The sequence below is a fragment of the Hippopotamus amphibius genome, chromosome 10, assembly GCF_030028045.1.
Source record: "Hippopotamus amphibius kiboko isolate mHipAmp2 chromosome 10, mHipAmp2.hap2, whole genome shotgun sequence".
In the NCBI taxonomy this organism is placed as follows: Eukaryota; Metazoa; Chordata; class Mammalia; order Artiodactyla; family Hippopotamidae; genus Hippopotamus; species Hippopotamus amphibius.
In genome coordinates this window covers 17701623-17717129 of record NC_080195.1, presented here as the reverse complement: position 1 = coordinate 17717129, position 15507 = coordinate 17701623, and positions in this window count along the sequence as shown.

The window sequence follows — 15507 nt, the reverse complement described above, 5'->3', positions numbered from 1 at the left end:
CCATTTTACTGATGAGGAAACAAATTCATAAAGTTAGGAGCCCTGCTCAGGTCACAGAGTACTAGAGCCTTTAATAAAAGTGTGGTTATCTGATTGCTTACAGAGTATGTTTTGCCCTAATTAACTACTCTGTGTCTTCAAAAACACTAAGTATTTGTGTATTTTGAAAAAGGAAACTTAAATACTCTACCAAAATCAGGCTATCAGTGCTTTATAATTCCATATAATATTTTTTTGATTCCTTGTTATAAATATACAGTGAATTCCTTTCCTTTGGTTGAATGTAAAGTTGTATGGTAATAAAATTTTTAATTAATGTTTTTCATTATGGTCAGCCTTTAAATAACCCAACCTCTTCTTCCAGTATCTTCAGAGAAAGCTTATCATTCCAGTAGGGTCAGCTTAGTAAAATCAACACATTTAATCTTCATGTGTAATAGTTGGCTGAAAGCCAATGGAATCAAAAGGGCAGGTGTGAGCAAGGAAGAAAACAGGCAAGTGTAGACGCGCACAAGGGTAAAACACCCCTTTAATAGATGCAGGAGAAAATGTATTCTATTCTGTAGGGGATGAACAATTCTGATGGGCTGAATTGTTCAACTGATTGCTTCTCCCACTTACCTGACTGTGACCTTGGATATTTTACTTCATTTCTCTAAGTCTTGATTAACTTGTCTAAAAAATAAAAATAATTATGCCTGACAAGTTTGTTGGGGGTTTAGCTGAAATATTATACATAGAGTATATCACACAATGTCTGGCATATAGCAAGTTAGCAATATATTCCAGTAATTATAATTGTTGTTATGTTAGATAGTTTTTTTAGGTTAAATAGAATAACTGCTCATGATCAATACTAGAGTGTTGAAATAAAACCCCCAAATCAAAGCTGTTTTGTTACCTGTGATAATATTTTATATAGAATGTTAGTGTTATCCTAAGTTATGACTAGGAGGATATTGGCCACAATGTGAAAAATACTCGTGGCTAACCCAACCACATAGCAAGGCGAATGAGATACTACGATTGATTTGGACAATGTCAGTTCACACCCTTAAGGGATTTGACCACTCAGATATCACTGAAAAAAACTGGGATTCTATTAGCATTGAGGAAATAACTGTTGGATAGTCAACCAATGGTGTCTACCACAGTTGTCTCTACATCATTTCTCTACTTCCTCATCTCTCTTTCACTCTTCAATCCACTCCCATCTGATATTTGTCCCTCTTGTTCCTGAAGTCACCTCCTGAAGTGACCATGGACTCCGTGTCCTCAAATTTAATCAATATTTTTTAGCTCTCATATTATTTGACTGCTCAGTAATACATAACACAGTCCTTCTAGAAATGCTCTTTTCTTGGTCTATGGATTTTCTTACCTAGCATCTCCCTCCCTCTCTTTAAATGACTCTTCCTCTTCCACTTGACTTGATGCGACTCAGAACTTTTCTTTTTTCTCTCTATCACCTATATGCCAATAACTTCCACACAATATCACTAGCCGGCACTTAGAGACTTATAAATTCTTACTTGACCCAGTCACTTGATTGTCTCCCTGGCATCACAAAATTAACATTCCAGACTTGAGTTTTTTATTTGCTCCCAAAACTGTTATTCCTCCAGGCTTACATGTTTTCAATAAATGATATTATCACCCCACCACCACCCAATTTGCTCAAGCCCAAAATCTGGGCACATCTTGACATATCTCTCTCTTACCTCCATATTCAATATATTACTGAGACTCACTGATTCTGCCCTCAAGATGCCCTGAATCCATTCATTACTCTCCATTTGCACTGCCAACACCCTAGTCCAAGCTATTCCAACTCTCACCTGGACTCACGCAACTGTCTCCTAAAAACGTCAACCTTCTTCCACTCTTACCCCAATTCAATCCAATGCCATGTTCATACTGCAGCCAATGGGGCCTTTTAAAGGTAAAGATGAAACGGTGTCAGTCTCCTACTTAAAATCCTTTTATGCCCCACCCGCCCTTCCCTAAAATAAGATTCAAACAACTCAGTATGACCTGCAATCATGCCAACCTCTTCGATCTCAACTCATGCCAACCTCTTCGATCTCAACTCATGCTAACTGTCCTCACTAAGTGCACTCTGGCCATCCTGGCCTTCTTTCTTGAACATCTCACACTCCCAACGACAAGGTCTTTTTCATCGCTTGTCTGCATTGCTGTCCACACACACCCTTCCTCCCACACACAAGCTCTTTGCCTACCTATTTGTCCTTCAGAAAGGCTTTTTATGATTGTCTCAACTAAGGAAAATGCCCTGTGGTCTTTCTTATAGCACCTTGTTCTTTTCCTTTATAGCAGTTATTACAATCTCTAATTTTAAAATGTATTTGAATTTTACAAATGAATTACAAATGTGTAGTTATTAAATTTGTTTCATGCTTTTGCTGTCTGGTTAAAATTAGATGTAACAGTGTGTTAATACACCTACATATATTTATTCTTTAGATGCTTGGAACCCATCTCCCTTTGTAGCTACTACAACAGGAACACACACACACACACACACGTAGAACTTTCTTTATAGCTTTGGTGGAACTCATGAAATTCTAAAATGTGTACACATAACTATGGGATCCTAATGCCATTTTAACCCAAAAGAATTTAGTCCTTGATAAAAGTTATTTTATTCTTACAAAGCATTAGATCCAAAAAAGGAAATACAAATTCATTAACATCCAGCTTCAAGTTTCACTATCAACAATAAATGAAAAATCTCTAATCCAATGAAATCTAGTTTATTTCACTAAGTATATACTAATAAAATACTTATATGTCTTTATAGACCTCTGTCTTGTTCTTGATTTTAATTTATTAGACTACATCAATTGAGCTATGTCAATTATTTTAAGGGAAGTAATACTAGTAACATTTTGTCTTTAACATCTCAAATAGGAAATCCCCATTAGTGTAATAAATAATGTATTTGGCAGGAAACTGGCAAGCTGTCTTAATCAGAAAACTTCCTGGCTGACAATCACACAAAACTGAGACCATAAAGCATATCTTAAATGTTTCAGCACTTGGATTTTCCTAAATACTTCTTTTAAGTTCCTTCTGAACAACTTGCACAAAGATCAAAACATACTAATTTCATCATTGCTGGCCAAAATCACAAAAGAAACTTATAAAAGCATATGGATACATTTACCAACTTATGAACAACAAAATGTTTCATGACTTTATTGAAGAGTCAATAAGATAAAAGATTTTCCTCATTTATAAAATGGAGAGATTGAACTAGATGAAAGCTATCTTCACGCTCTAAAAATTCTAATGTTTTTGCTCTTAGATTAAATAAATAGAACATAAAATACTCTATAGTACACATAGTACATATTTTCCTCCTCTTACAAGGGAAGGCATCTACGTTTCACCATTTCTATATTTTTACTTTATATTTATTAATGTGTACTGAGCAAGTTAATATACCTGAAGATGTGGACTCAGTCTTACTTCTCTAAGAAGTTGAAAATACAGAAGAGTAACTTCATCGCTTCTTAGCTTGAACAAACAGCTCATTTGGAGGACTTCCAGCCATCCCTCCACTCTCTCCTTTTATATCCCCCATCTCTGCTCCAACCCTCTTAAATACACACTAACACACACCCCACTGGGAGGTCCATTGTGGATATGACCATTTCTAATCTGCTGAGGGCAACAGAGAGCATCCTCAGGAACCACAGTGTAGAAACAACCCTTCCCAGAATCCATTTCAGGTGTCTCCCCGACAGCTCAGCTAGAAATGATGCACTGTGAAGGCCTTTCGTTCTGATCCTTCTTCACAGCTCTTCAAAATGCTGCTAAAAAGTAATAAAGTTGAAATAAAATAAAATAAAATCAAAAATGTCCCTGAGCAAGTAAGAAAATGAAAAACTAAGCCCTTGCGCCACAACTACTGAGCGTGAGCTCTAAAGCCCATGAACCACAATTACTGAGCCTAAGTGCTGCAACTACTGAAGCCTGCGCACCTAGAGTCCCTGCTCCACAACAAGAGAAGCCACCACAATGAGAAGCCCAGCACTGCAACGAAGAGTAGCCCCAGCTCACCGCAACTAGAGAAAGCCCTCCTGCAGCAATGAATACCCAACACAGGCAAAAAATAAATAAACAAATTTATTAAAAAAAAAAAAAGATTGGAAGATAGAGACAAAGAGGTCTGGCAGAAAGGAATATAGTGTATGGGAAATGGGAGTGGATGTAAAGTGTGAAAATCTTTGCATTAAAGGTTAAGGTCAATCCAAGAGTTCCTACCATGGAAGTGGCATTAATCAACCAAATATTGATACATAGAATGACTCAGCCAATTGATGACAGCAAGCTGTGATTGGCCAGTCCAATGCTGGGACAATGGACATATTAAAAAGTGGCGCTGGTGACAGAGACAGAGGTTAGGCATCAGCCCAGCAGCATGGGCTCCCACTTTCCATAATGAATCGAGCTACTGCTGCTTCTAAATGTCCAACCTGCCAGCAACAAAGATCAATGTAGAGCCCATATCATGGCACCATTCCTAAGGAGACTATCTGTACATTTGATAGCAATTCGTCTACACTGAGCCCCCTCTACCTTTAAAAGACCTGTGATGATTCAGATAGGAACAGACTTTTTTTGGTACGGATTGCCTTTCCTGCCCACAGAGTCTCAGCCCGTATCACGACCCAAGGGTTTGTTCTACCTGAAAAGGATGCCACACACAGCGGAACAGGCATTAGAGTAACCCCGTGACAAGAGGATACACCAGTCATTTCACTTTCATGAAAATGTGGATTTGAGCAACAACAGGTAGACTGGGACGGACATGGAGATTCACTGTCTACACACCTCAGCAAGGGAGGGGTTAGGGCCCCAGCCGCCCATGTGCTGTCCTCCCCTTCAGAAACTGACTCAGCTGCAGAGAGTCCCACTTCCTATGGTCACCCACATCCAGCAGCTGATCCAAGCATGAGTAAAATGTTTCAGCCAACTCACCTCAGTGAGCACCATTTTAGCTTCAGTGCTCAATCAAAACGGCCACGTCTGACATGACGTCTGCATCACAGTTCAACTTCTCCTGTCCAATCTTATTTCCTTGCCTTTTTTTCCCCGCATTTGTTTATCCCAAGGGCAATGACTAATAAACATCCTATTCTCTAAACTCCATCTCAGAGTCTAACAGAACCCACCTGGATACATTTTCTGAATGAATCTCAGAGCACAAAGTGAGCAGTGGGAGGCCCCAGAGCATATTAATATCTCAGGACGTTTTTATGAATCTATACAATGCACTTTCATAAGTATATATTTTTAAATTACCCCTGGGTTTATACTTGCAGCCTTATGACAATTGAAGTAACATGTAAATAAATTCTCAAATACCTTTAGCTGATATATACAGAAAATGCACATCATATCTATTTTATGGGACCTTCCTACACTGTTGGTGGGAATGTAAATTGGTATAGCCACTACGCGGAACAGTATGGAGGTTCCTCACAATACTGGGCGTATACCTGGAGAAAACCATAATTCGAAAAGATACATGCACCCCAATGTTCATTGCAGCACTATGTACAATAGCCAAGACATGGAAACAACCTAAAGGTCCATTAACAAAGGATTGGATTAAGAAGCTGTGGTATATATATACAATGGGACATTACTAAGCCGTAAAAAGGAATGAAATAGTGACGTGCAGCAACATGGATGGACCTAGAGATTGTCATACTGAGTGAACTAAGTCAGGCAAAGACAAATATCACGTGATATTGCTTATGTGTGGAATCTAAAAAAATGGTACAATGAATGTATTTACAAAACAGAAATGGAGTTACAGATATAGAAAACAAACCTACGGTTACCAAGGGGCAAGGGGGAGGGATGAATTGGGAGACTGCGATCGACATACACACTCTACAATATATAACACAGATAACTAACAAGGACCTACTATATAGCACAGGGAACTCTACTCAATACTCTGTAATGGCCTATATGGGAAAATAATCTAAAAAAGAAGGACTATATGTACATGTATAACTGATTCCCTTTGCTGTACAGCAGAAACTAACACAACATTGTACATCAACTATGCTCTAATAAAAATTAATTTTAAAAATAAAATAAAAGAATAAAATTCTAGAAGAGCGCGAGCAAGCTCTGCCCTGTCCACTCACCATCGCTGGGCCCTCCAACCCTTCCTCTGCTTCCACCTCTTCACCCTCCACCTCAGGGAAGGCCCTCTGGTTTGGGGGTGGGGTGCGGCACGGAACCGGGAGAGCATTTCTCTAACTCTCTCCACCCCTCCTCCCACCCTGCTGGAACGTGAGAAGAAGAGCCAGGCAGGCCCACAGCGTCTCGGGCCTGGCCCCGGCGCCCGCTGGGTGTGTGAGCACCGCCTCGTGCGGCCCCGCCCACGGCGAGCGGAGGGGCGGGGCCTAGTGCGGCCCCGCCTCGCACGTGAGGTCTGAGGCCCTGGTCCCCCCGCCGCTGCCGCTGCAGCTGCGGCCGCCGCGGTGGCGCAGTAGCAGGAGACCAGCTCGCGGGAGGCCCTGCTGCTCGACCTGAAATCCCTGCAGGAGGAGTCGGTGGAGGGCCTCGCATCACCCTCGTGGGTGAGTCTGACCTCTACAACTGGGAGGCTGCCCTCTTCCGACCCCTTGACGCTCTCTACCAAGGCGAAGGCGGCTACTTCGCTGCGCATATTGAATTTCCTATTGACTACCCATGTTCACCACCTACCTCCAGATTGTTGACAAAAATGTGGCACCCCAACATGTACGAGCATGGAGATGTATGCATTTCAGCTCTTCTTGCGCATGTAGACGATCCCCAGAGTGGAGAACTGCCCTCTGAAAGGCGGGATCCTACTCAAAATCTCGTTGCTTAATGAGCACAACACCTTCTCCCAGGCTTTGGTTCTGTTCAGGAAACGGAGGGACGGTAACGTAAAAGACAAAGAGCATGCGGAAATCATTAGGGTACAGGTTTCAGCCACTAAAGCGGAAGCAGAAAAGGATGGAGTGAAGGTCCCCACGACCCTGGCGGAAAACTGCATCAAAACTAAAGTGCCCGAGGATGGAAGATGCCTTAGAGGACTGGGGCAGGGAGGGTGGGGGGGAATCGAGGTGGGGGCGTCAAGGAAGGGAGGGAATATGGGGATATGTGTATAAAAACAGTTGATTGAACCTGGTGTACCCCCCAAAAAAATAAAATAAAATAATAAAAAAAAAAAAAAAAAAAAAACTAAAGTGCCTTCCGATGACAACAGCTCAGATTTACTTTATGATGACTCGTAGGACGACAACATTGATGATAAAGATGAGGAGGAAGATGCCGACTGTTCATGGTGATGATGATTCTGGGAATGAGGCGTCGTGACGTGCTCTTTCAAGCAGGTATTGCCAGACGTCTCAGGCAAAAGGGAGGGGAGCAAGTGGGGACCTAGCAGTGGCCCCTCAGCGGAAACCTATCACGCGGGTGGGGAAAACAAATACGGCTCCTGCTGACTCCGATACTGGATCTCAGTTTGCTCCCTTTTATGGACCTCTTAGTGGAGAACAAGTAGTCGTCCACAGAATGTGTGAATTCTTGCATTCTTTACCCTTACGTCATTATATTGATTGTTTTTTTCTTTACACCCAAACTCCAGTCTCACTTCATCTCTATAAAGTATTCACAACGAAACACCTTTGGTCTGTTTTTAGAGTCTTGAAAAATTAAATTGTCTTTCATCAAAAATAAATCTCTAAAAATTTCACAGGTGAAAATACTCTCAAAATGGAACATGGATCTAAATGTAAGACAAAACTATAAAAAACTTGAAGAACACACACACAAGAGAAATTTTTAGTGACTTTGGGTTTGGCAAAGATTTCTTAGATACAAAACAAATAGCATGAACAAAAAAAAATTCATAAATTGGACTTCATCAAAATTTAGAACTTTTGTTCATCAAAAGACCCTGTTAATGAAAGAAAATATTTGCAAAATATATATTCAAAAAAGACTTACACCAAGAATATATGAAGAACTCTTACAACACAATAATAGTACAATAAATAACGCAATAAATATGGGCAAAACATCTGAACAAATGCTTTACTGAAGAAGATATACAGAGGACAAATAACCTCATGAAAACATGCTCCACATCAGTAGTCACTATGGAATTTAATTAATTAAATAAAATGCATTTAGATGTAAATTATATGCGAATTAAAACTACAGGAGATATCACTAGAATTTCTAAACCTGGAAAGACTATTCATATCAAGTGTTGAGGAGCATGTAGAACAACCGGAACTCTTATATGATGTACTTTCAAATGTAATATGGTACAACCACTTTGGAACACTGGTTGGCTGTGTATTATAAATACAAATCAGCAGTTACACTCTAGATGTTTAGCCCATAGAATGGAAAATATAGATTCATAGCAGTTTTATTCATAATAGCTCTGGAAACAACCAGATGTCCCTCAACTGTTGAATAGATAAACAAATTGTGTCATAGCCTTACAATGAACTACTACTCAGCAATAAAGAGGAAGATACCTCTTCTATATGCAATATGGGTAAATCTCAAAAAACATTGAGTTCATGGTGAATGTTTCCATCAATGCTAAATTATAGAAAATGAAAGCTAATCTATAGTGACAGTAAGCAGATCAGTGGTTTTCTTGAGCTGTGGATGGGCAAGGAGAAATATTCTGGCCTGATGGAAATAATCCATATCATGAGTGTAGAGGAGGTTACACAGGTGTAGATATTTGTCAAAAACCATAGAACATTACACTTCAAATCTTTGAATTATTCCATATAAATCATACTGCAATAAAAAATTTTTAAAGAACATTCAAAGAAATTGTTGAGTATGACCAAAAGAAATGTAAGTAGGAACTTGAACAAATATTTGTATACCCATGTTCATGGCAGTTTTGCAAAACAGAAATAGGGTGGAAACAACCCATGTGTCCGTGAACAGAAGAATGTGTAAACTAAATATGGCCTATACATACAATTAAATATTCTTCAGCCTTAAAAATATGACACATGCTACAACATAGATGAACCTTGACAACATTATGGTAAGTGAAATAAGCCAGTTACAAAAGGATGAATAATGTATGATTCCACTTCTATGGAGGTTCTTAGAGCAGTTGAATTCATAGAAACAGAGAGTAGAATGGTAGGTGCAAAAGGCTGAGAGGAGAAGAGAATGGGGAATTAGTGTTCGATGGATCAGAGTTTCGGTTGGGGAAGAAGAAAACGTTCTGGAGATGAATGGTGGGGATGGTTGCACCACAACATGAAGGTACTTAATGCCATAGAACCGTAGGTTTTTGCTTCAAAAATGTAAATTTTATGTTGTGTATATATTACCACAATTTTAAAAAGGAGAGATAGTGAATATAATATGTGAGAGGAAAAAGTGGACACCCCTTTGATTATGGGTAATGCTTTGCTTCTATGGGTAGGGAAAGCTTGGAAACCAAGATGAGCTGATTTGCAAGGAATAGCAGAGCAACCCCATCATGAAAAACTGATAAGCGAAGGATCAAGGAGACTAGAAAAAAAGAATTTCAAATAGGGACCATGCTGACCAACAGGAGAGGTGAACCTAAGAATTCAGATGATTATCTTTACATTGAAATGCAAGGAAATGAACATCTTGAGTCTCTCCCAAAGGGTTATGTTTCTAACTCCCAAAAGCTTTTTATGAAAGCATGAATTTCATGGGAAATTGCTGGAGAATTGGCTAATGGAAAGATATGAGTTTGGACTGGGCCTACTGTCTCCACAACAGTTTCCCTATGAGCTAAGACAAAGGGTCATTAGATTTGGAGTCACATGCCCCAATTCACAAGAGAAATACTGGCAAGTTGCTAAGAGTCAGAGGAGATCAATAGGACAGAAGAATCAGCTAAACTTGCAGGCACGGCAGCCATGGCAACAACCTTGGCAAACCCTCCACACAGATAGCAACAAGCCACTTCAGAATCACTGGGAGCTGAGCCAAGAGAGGGAACACTGAGACAGGGACTTCGTAAATCCTAAGGATAAACTCCCTGCACATGAAAAACAAAGGACCACTTCCAAAGCATTTCCTTTGATTTCTTCTGATCTTTCTTAATTTAAGAACCCTGGCACTAAAGTCTGGAGATCAGGCCCAGTCTCTCAAAGGGAAGGACGAATTGCCCCGAAGTCCTTAACACTGGGTCCATTAAAACATTAGATCGGCCTGGAGAGGCTCTAAACCCTGTGACTTGTTTTGAACAAAGAATAATATTCAAGAATCTCAGGGACTTTTAGATATAGGATCAAAGATGAATTAATTCTGGGAAACTTGAATCTAAGGAGAGAAATTATTTTGACTATTGAAGGATACAGAGGACAGGTAGCTGAGGTTGCTGGGTTGTGATAATGTCTGCACAGAGAGGACCAAAGAAGTTTTTCTGGGGTAGTATTTCCTTTCCCTGAGTGTATAATTGCAAGGGATTTATTGCAATTCTAGGGGTGGAAAGAGCCTTCAAAAGGTTAAAGAATAGGGCCCCAACAACTGGGACTGCCTAAAGGGAACCTCTAGAAGAACACTATTGCAAAGGTGGAATAGTACCAAGGTGCAGTAGGGCTATACCAAATTACACAGCAGGAGTGTTGAAGAAACTGGGACTAACCCCATACACCACTTACCACTTGAACCCTGGTTTGACTGGTCCAAAATAGAGATGGACATTGAATCAACCTGTCAGTATTCTGTGGTCACCGATGTAGCAAGTGCATTCTTTTAGATCTCTGTTAATTTTGGTCATCAATATAGTGTGCCTTCATTTGGCCAGAATTATACCTTTATTGTCCTACTGAAGGGTAAATTCTTTAGCACTGTATTATAATCTCATAAGGTAAAATTTAAACGAGTGTCCTTGATCCAATTTAAATAGAATGTGTATTCGTTTCAGAGATGGCACATTGGTGTAGCAGTTGGAAATAATTGTATTTGAGGCTCTGCCTCCCTTTGTTAGTCTGACAACTAAAAATAATAAAACAATTTAACAGAAAAACTAAATTCAAGGACCCTTCACCAAACAACAAATTTTCTGGGAGTGCTGTTATTTGGAACAAATAAATTATGCACTGAATGCAACAAAATGTTTGTCCTTGAAACTCACATCTCTAAACAGGATGCAAAGAAAGTGTTGGATTTGGGGCTTCCTAGGTGGTGCAGTGGTTAAGAAACCACCTGCCAATGCAGGGGACACAGGTTCGAGCGCTGCTCCAGGAAGATCCCACATGCCATGGAGTAACTAAGCCCATGTGCCACAACTATTGAGCCTGTGCTCTAGAGCCCGTGAGCCACAACTATTGAGCCCATGTGCCACAACTACTGAAGCCCACGGGCATAGAGCCTAGGCTCACAACAAGAGAAGCCACCGCAATGAGAAGCCTGCACACCACAAGGAAGAGTAGCCCCTGCTCACCACAACTAGAGAAAGCCCATGTGCAGCAACGAGGACTCAGAGCAGCCAATAAGTCAATCAATCAATAAATAATAAATTTTTAAAAAAGTGTCAGGTTCGGATACTGACACAATGGGGTATTATGCTGCAGTATCATCATTAGATCACTTGGCCTCCTGAAAGGCAAGTTTATTAAAGATTACACAGGCAACTTTCTAACCTCTCAGCCCATATAACCCAGACATGACTCTCTAGTGGACTCTCCAGTGATCCCTTGATGTAGAATAATTGGCATGTCCCTAAGGAAATGACAAAATTGTCATGTCTGTCAAGTGGTGTACTCATTTTTGAGTACAAATCAGTTGCCAGTCGCTTATTGGTCCATCGTTAAAACACAGCAACCCAAAGAGAGAACATCAAGTCCTTTTGCCACCACCATGAATTTGATTACATCTGATACCCAAGAACTCTCAAGGAATGATGGGCAAATGAGATCTCCGTTGTTAAATGGAAGCAGTAGAGTAAGGATAGAGTGCTGCCCTTCAGAGAAGTGTGCTCACTGCTGGAAGCCAGCCTTTGGCAAGGGCACCCATACAGATGCCCAAGGTACACTGCTTCTTCTAAGAAACACTGCTCTTGACCTCTGCACTCTTCACTCTGATACCTCTGAGACCATTACTTTCAAATAACACAAGACGTGGTAGTCATCCAAATCTCAGTTCAGATGCAAACAGTGTGATTGGAGGTAGAGTCTCCTTCAACTAAGCAATTAATCTTCTCAATAACTTCTCCCTTCACAATAATTGCCCTTTTCACAGTCCCACCCTCCATATAACTCAAGCCCCACGGCAAAGGGTGAAGGAAGAGTCTGGCAAATATGCTCAAACTTCTGACACGCTTGGCCTTTCCATCACTATGAAGAGGTTGGAGCAATACAAGTGATAGGTCCTGAATGCTTCTTCACTAAAGCACTAGAGAGAAAATAGAAGTAGAGCTGACTTAGTTATGGAATTGGGGTAAAGAGTATATGATTTATTGGGGAAAAAACATGGGTTGGTCAAAAATATATATGTGAAGACTTTTGTCTGAAGTTATATTTTCTTATATTTTAACCATTGGGGGAGGGGAACTTGTGTAGAAATGAGGACAGATATTCATTTCTGGGTGTCAGAAATGCTAAGATAAATATTCAAACTCCCTTTGACCCAATGGGTGGCAAGACACATATGAACCACTTAGAAGCCAAATCATAAAGGAAGCTTTAGTGGCTGAGGAACCAGGGGACATTTTCCAAACGGGGCCAGGGGACATTTCATTTAAAATCCAGAAATCTTTTTCAAACTAGGAGGCCTTTGATTCATTTTTTTCTTTCCTAGTCTAGTTCTCTAATCCTTCTTTTCTGTTGATGATCATAGTATCCTATGCAAGACTAGAATACAACTTCACTGTGCCCAGCTTGTCCCAGTCAATGGCACTTTTGGGGCCTGAATGTGAGGTTGCTTAGTCTGATGAGAAGCAAAGCCATTTTCAGCGTATATGGGATGATTTAACCAACTGTCATGGACCATTTGACACATTTCAACCTCCCATGCCAGAGTGGTCTCTATAGAGAGAACAACCTTGCTCTCAAAGTATTAATCATACCCAATCATACAGGGCAATGGCTGGGGCCGGTGGAAAACACCCAACCAGGAAAGAGATGAATCTGTTCTATTTTAGGAAGTAGAAAAGCTAATTGATGCTAATGAAAGTTGATTTATATACGTTCTCTTATCATTGCAGAAACTGTAGGGAAATTTTGCAAATGATAGTTAACATTCCAAGCAAGAAAGAATGGAAAATGTAAGTTAATAAATGATTTCTAATAGAACATTTGAAATAAAGAAGAAAGAAGGTGATCAATGGGTGATATTTTCCCCAAGCATCATGAGAATAAAATTAATTATTTTCAAAATATTTATTTGATAATAAACCAAATTATTCTTATCCTTCCATGTATGAATTAATATGTTCACACACCACTTCCATTTAAGAGTATCAACTGAAATCTATTCAGATATAGACTAGATCATTTCTTCAAACAGTGTAAATTCAGTAGATACAAATTGTTTTTTCTGACATAGGAAGACATGCCAATATATATATAGCATTAGAATTCAAGATATAGTGACTTCCTAGTTTTCTGAAAGTTTGTAAAGCCATTGCTTCAATCATATTTCATATCTCAAATTTCTACAGATAGGTGTCACCATAAAAAAATCAAAATTATTTTCCTGTGATAGCTAAAAAAAAAAAGGAATTTTGACTGAATAATGATATTCATTGTAGGCTGTCTTTGACCAGTGTATTTTCTCTTTAAATTTATAAGACTTCCTCCACAGTTATAAATTTAGACATCAGCATCATTTTGCAAAAGATTTGAAATACTTGCATAATGCTTACCTTGGGACACATGCTTTAAATATAGGTGTCAAACACTGAACCAAAATTAGTTTTTCACTTTTATTGACAAATAAAAATAAATGGGAATTATTTTATTCTGAAGATTATTAAAGTATTACTGCTAAACCATTTTTTTCTATTATTTTTTACATTTATAAAACCAATAGGTTTTGAGCTAAACCATTTCTCTGCCTCTTACCCTTTATACACACAAGTACACACACCACTTCTCCAGCCACACACACACATTCCCATGTAGCTTTACTAAAGGTATATACTGAACTCCCTACCCTCACCCCACACATCACCATTAATTTATTCAAGTAATGAGAGGGTGAACTAACACAAAAAACTCCAGAGAACTATAAAGCAACAGTTAGTCTTGCATTCAAAGTGTGGCGCATGGTCTGGCCATCTAAAGCATCACCTGGGACATTGTTAGAAACACAAAATTGCAGCTCCACACCCCCAACCCAGACCTAGTTTAACACACCTGTTGTTGAACAAGATCCCCAGGTGACTTCGCATGCACATTAAAGTTTGGGAAACACTGCTCTAAACTAGTGGTTCTTAAAGTATGGTCTCCAGACCAACTGTACCAATATTACCTGGGAACATGTTAAAAATATAAATTTTCAGGCCTCATCCTAGACCCACACATCAGAAACTGTGGGGCTGGAGCCCACCAATGTCTTTTCCCAAGCCTTCCAGGTTCTAACTGATGACAGCTGCTTCCGTGATTGTAACCGCATCCCCAGTGATGACTGCCACACATGACACACTGATGACTGCTGGGTAGGAGCAAATAAAACCTCAGAAAGGTCTTTAAGAGCCTACAGGATTTGTGTCTGTGTGGCTCTGTAAACTTGTATGCGCCACTCTCCCAGTGGGTCCCTCAGCTCCAGCCACAAAGTTCTTTCTCGCCCTAGGGTCTCCAGACTCACTGTTTCCCCTTCCTTTAAGGCTCTTATTCTCCTTTTAGTGTTATCCTATAAGAAATACCAGCTCTTCAGAAAAGCCCCTGACTCACCCTATCTAGGTGTAGTCTTTTTTTCTGCGTCTAAACCTTGTGTTTCTCATAGAGCACGTCACAATTCACAATTATGGTGTTTGTCAGTTTTCCCTACTAGACATTAAGCTCTATGAAGCAGGGCCCACCTCTGTCTTGATCACCATATTTTCCTTAGTGCCTAACAGTATCATCTGCAGAGTAGGCTTAATGGTTATTTATTGGAAAAAAAAAAAAAGACAAAATAGGAGATATAACAGAAAAGGTAGCACACTCAGGTTCATGGAACCGTACTATTATTAATGGTGATACCACGAAGACTCATTCTTTCTGTGATCATAGTGGGTGAAAGAAATGGGCTTTGCCAGACTAAGTCAAGAAACTAAGTAAGCAAAAATGGCTTATAATGCCCAATAATTTTCAACATTAGAAGTTCTCTAAATACCAAGTTTTTCTCTAGGAACTTAGAATTTTGTCACTTTAAAAATATAAGATGAATGGATAAAGAAGATGTGGCATATATATAGAATGGAATATTACTCAGCCATAAAAAGGAATGAAATCAACTTACTTGTACTGAGAT